The sequence below is a fragment of the Pteropus medius genome, unplaced genomic scaffold (genome assembly GCF_902729225.1).
Source record: "Pteropus medius unplaced genomic scaffold, Ma_sr-lr_union100, whole genome shotgun sequence".
NCBI lineage: Eukaryota > Metazoa > Chordata > Mammalia > Chiroptera > Pteropodidae > Pteropus > Pteropus medius.
In genome coordinates this window covers 1,612,004-1,616,524 of record NW_024355990.1, presented here as the reverse complement: position 1 = coordinate 1,616,524, position 4,521 = coordinate 1,612,004, and the positions used below count along the sequence as shown (strand labels likewise).

The 4,521-nt window shown below is 64.8% G+C and overlaps 1 long non-coding RNA gene across 1 annotated transcript in view; it reads left to right on the top strand.

Moving 5' to 3' along the window:
• The first annotated feature begins 551 nt into the window (after positions 1–551).
• Positions 552–4,521, top strand: part of LOC120600031 (uncharacterized) — a 4,998-nt gene continuing 1,028 nt past the window's right edge. Inside the window, exons 1-2 of the long non-coding RNA XR_005652064.1 lie at positions 552–1,118; positions 1,297–1,356. This is a non-coding gene — a long non-coding RNA (uncharacterized LOC120600031). The remainder of the gene's footprint in view (positions 1,119–1,296; positions 1,357–4,521) is intronic.

Below are 4,521 nucleotides of genomic sequence, written 5' to 3'. Positions count from 1 at the left end.
GGCCAGGGGCTGCGAGCCGGCGCGCCCTTCGGCCTCCGCTTCCCGGCGCCAGAGGGACCCCGCGGTGCGCACGCAGCCCGGGGCTGTGCGGGGCTCCCGCCCCCAGCGGCCCGGCTCGCCCACCACGGAGCGCCAAAGCCCGCGGCGGCTCACGGCCTGGCGCCGGGCGGACGGAGGGAGGGAGCGAGCCACCAGCGTCCCCACGCACGTATGCACCCCGAGCGCCCCAGGCTAATACGCGACTCTCGTGGAATTACCCGCGCGAGGGGCGTGACGGCTTATGTCCCCAACTCCCAACCCGAGACAGACTAGGGGGTCCTTCTCCGCCGCCAGAGCTGCGACCAGTCGGAGCCGGTTCCCGCGGGGCCCCGGGGGCGAGGCTATTCGGGGCGGAGGGGGCGGGGCGCAGCGGGGGGCACGTGGGCGCGCGAGCGGAACCCGGCGGGGCCCGGGCAGACTTCGTAGACAGAGCAGCATCCCTTGGCCGGACCTCGCGTCCTGAGTCCCCCGGAGCGGCCGGGGCTGCCCGTGCGCAAGGCGGAGACCGGCTTTTACCCCCAGGAGAGGAGACCTCGGAGTTCGGGCGCCGTGTCAGAAGGGGAGGAGGGGCCCAGGGGCAGCGGGATCTCTGGGAGGGAAGTGTGGAGCCCCAGAGCCAAGGGACGGCGGTCGAAGAGCCGGGACTCTTTGGTACCAGCAGCGACCTCGGTGGAGCTCTCCGTCCGCCAGGAGGCGCTGTGCCGACTCCTGTGCGCCGCTCACACGCGCCAAGGCCGCGCTCCGCGCCCCTCTGCCCTCCTCCAGCCCCCGCAGGCGCTTCCGTCTAGGCCTGTTTGCGACTCCCTGTCCTGCCCCCGTGCTCGGGAGCTGAGGGCGGCGGGGAGGCTAGGGAGACGAATGAACAAAACTCTCAGCCAAGGAACCCCAGGCTGCCTAGCCACCGGGTCAGAAGGCGGGCGGATGCAGGGGCAGCCTCGTGTGCGTGGACACGGTTGGTCCACACCCCGGCACCGCAGCGCGGGTGGGGAGGAAGTCCTGTAAATACTGGCACCTGGAGTTGGGGAGAGACAGCAGTGCCTCATGGCGATGCGGCACCCCCACCTTAAGAGGCGGTAGATGTAAGTGACCTCAAAAGCATAGGCAACGCCACAATGTAATAAAAATAATTAGGAAGTGAAGCGTTCTGAGTGTATCATCTTAGTTCTTAATATAACTAATTTTATAATAAGTTCAGATGATTCCAATTTTAATGATGGCTGTGCTTAACAATCAGCTTTCAAATTCCTGAAAATGTAGCAACCGGCTGGAGCCAGCTCAGCACCCCAACGGTGGAAGACAATGCACAGGCCTTCCGAGGTGAGGCTGGGGGAGCCCACGTGTGAGGGGCAGGTAGAGGGGGCCGTGGGAAGCATGGAGACGCCCCAGCTGTGGCCTGCGGGGTGCGGCCAGCAGGCGTGGGAAGGCTAAACTCTGTGCTGAGGATGGGCAGTGCCCTCTGAGTGTCTTCGCCCAGTGGCAGTAGGGCGCCCGCCCGCGAGGATGCCCGAGGCTGTCCTCGTCCAGGGGGAGGCCAAGGCCACCAGCTGGTCTAGAGCGTCCACCTGAGCAGGAAGGAGCTCCCGTGGGGGTGGGTAATGGGGGATGTGGTGGGTGCTGGGAGGATCTGGAAGGACCTGGGGGGACCGGGGGGAACCATGGACGGAGCGCAGGGCACACACACCACTTGGCTCTGAGCTTGCCGGCATGAGGGTCCCTGCCTCTTGCAATAGCTTCCCCTGCAGGGGAGGGGAGGGGGCAGGAGCAGAGGGGTGTGGTGGGACCGAGGCAGGGGACCGCTGCTTGGGAAAGACATGGCAGGAGTCCTCGGTGACCCAGCTCTGGAGCACAGGTGGGCCCCTCAGTTGAGAATCGAATCCATGCTCGGGGGGACGTGCCACGGGCCCCTGCCGGGTGAGCTGGGGTCTCACTAGGATGGGAGATCACTTGGCAGTAACGTAAGGGGCTGGCATTTTAAATGTGCGGGGACACTTCCCACGACGTCCCCAAGCAGTATTTTGCTGTCGGGTCTGTGTTTTCGGCAGACCCCTCCCCGCCCCCCACCCACACCCTGTGCTGGCCGCCTTCGGTGTCTCCTTCTGGGTGCTGCTTTCTTGGATGGGGTGTTCAACTTGTGGCGGTTCATCGGGCTTCCCGGCGTGATCTGCACGTTTCTGTGTGCGCTTACACACCTCGCATGAGGTACTGGGGAGGGCACAGTACCCACATGTTGTCCCAGAGCCGAGGAGCCGGGTTTTTGGCTGTCACCAGGTAAGAATCAACAGCGACCTCTGGCAGCCAGGCCCTCAGGATGGAAACAGTGTATGACCCTCCTCCCGCCATGGGAGACACCCCTGGGCCCAAGGGGGTGGGTGAGGCCACTCTGACAGCAGCAAGCCCAGTGGTGCCTCAGCCACCTCTGCCTGGAATGGTTCTCCTGACAGGCTCCACCCACCCGCTCTGGCGTGGCAGGGTGCAGGCCTCCTGCTGCCCGGCTCTGCTGGTGGAGGGGCCCTGCCCGAGCTGCCCCCTGGCTTTCTCGGACACCCCTGCGGTCATAGCCCTATCTTACAAACAAGGACTTGTGCCTTTTCAAAGCCCTGGCCACGTTCAGTCATTTACCTTCTTAAAGCATGGCTGGGCTAGTGTCCTCACTCGTGAGATGGGAAACCACGGCAGGCCCAGAGCAGCCAAGGTCATCATAGGTCCAGCGAAGGCAGAGCTGACGGGTGGGCCCTGGCCTGAGCTCCCACCTAGCCTTCTCTCCACCCAGCACGGAGCCCCCACTGTGAGGGAAGGAGCGTTCAGGGGGCCGGGGCCGGGTGGCAGAGAGGAGGCTGGAGGACGGACAGTGACACCTGTGCCCGGCGGGGCAGGCAGATCAGGCCAGGTCCTCGGACCCCGAGCTGAGGCTCTCCGCCCCAGAGCGCATGTGTCCGGTGGCAGGAGGGGCCTCAGGCCAGGATGGGCTCGGCCTCGGTGACTGGCAGTCACAGGAGCATCTCCTGAGGATGGGACACCAGAGGGGTTGAAGGGGGGGCAGGGCTGGCCACCAATGCCAAGAGTGGAGAGGGCGTGAGTGGGGGCAGGGTGTCTCTCACCTTTGGGGTAAAGTGCAAAGGTCGGGGAGGCGGTGAGGATGATGGTGGAAGGCGCGGACGAGGCGCGCACGAGGCCAAGAGCCCGGTTCCGGCCTGTGGCAAGGGCACAGCTGCAGCCCTGAGTGGAGGGGTCCTCCTGGGGACCCCTCCTTGCAGGGCAGACTTGAGAGGGGGTACGGCCTGTAGAGGAGGGACTGGCCGAGGGGCTGCTGCCGGAAGCGATGGTGGATGGGTCGAAGGTTGTGGCAGGAGCAAAGGACAGAGAGATGGGTCTGAGAACCCTGAGGACGTGAGGTGTCAGGCCCCGTGACGATGCGGGCACCGAGAGTGAAGCTCTGGCTGGGGGCGGGAGGGACCCTGAATTCACACTGGGACGCGCTCGAAGTGCTTGTGAAAACCAAGTCCAAGTGCTTGTGCCCAAACCCGCACTCAGCAGAGAGTCTCAGTCATGTCAGTGAGGACACTGGTCCCCAGCTCAGCTGAGCCCAAGGGGTCCGGAGGGAGCTCGTGCTGGTGGAGGGGCCCTGGGAGCACCTGGATGTGGAGTCACAGTCAGGGTCACTGCGGGGCGGGGGCGGGGTGAGGGCACCCCAGCACACCAGACTTCGGGCTCTTCCGATGTCTGCGTCTCACGCTGACGGCAGCAGGCACGAGTGGTGGGCACGTGCGTGGCGCTCCCCAGACCTCATGGTTTTGCCGTCACTCTTCCTCGCCCTTCTGACGCTCGTAAGTGGGAAAGCTGGTCTGGAGCCCCCACCCCGAGAACTCCAGCTCCCTGTCACTTGGCTCGCTCCTCCAAGGCGATGGCATGCGGCCGGTGCGGTGGACGCTGGGGCTGCCGGCCCACTCTGTCCCTGCCCATCAGTTTCACCCTCTGCCAAACACCAGGAGAGGGCAGGTGAAGTGAGAGTCGAGTGGAGGCCATGACAACACTTGGGAACCCAAACGGTGTTTACCGGCCTGGGGCCACAGCCGTCACAAGGTCTGCGCTTGGCCATGTCGCTCACGCCCGGGACCCCGGGACGGAGGAGCACGGGCCCCTCATGCCCCCCGCACAGCCCCAGGCCGGCATGAGGGCCCCTGGGGGCTGCCGGTCACCAGGAACGCGATAGAATCAGGGCCTCGGAAGTCTGTGTTTGGCGAGGTGTCTTCACACAGCTGACCGCGTCTGGTCTGGCAGGGACCGGAGAGGCGGGCACGGCGGGCTCCTCCTGCTTGATGTCACTGGTTCTGCAGACCAGACGATCGAGGCTCTGTACGTTCTAGTGTCTTGGCCTGAGTGGCTAATTCAAGGAAAGCAAGACGTGGCCTTGAGTTCCCATCCACTCATTCACTCACTCATTCACTCATTCATTCACTCACTCACTCACTCATTCATTCACTC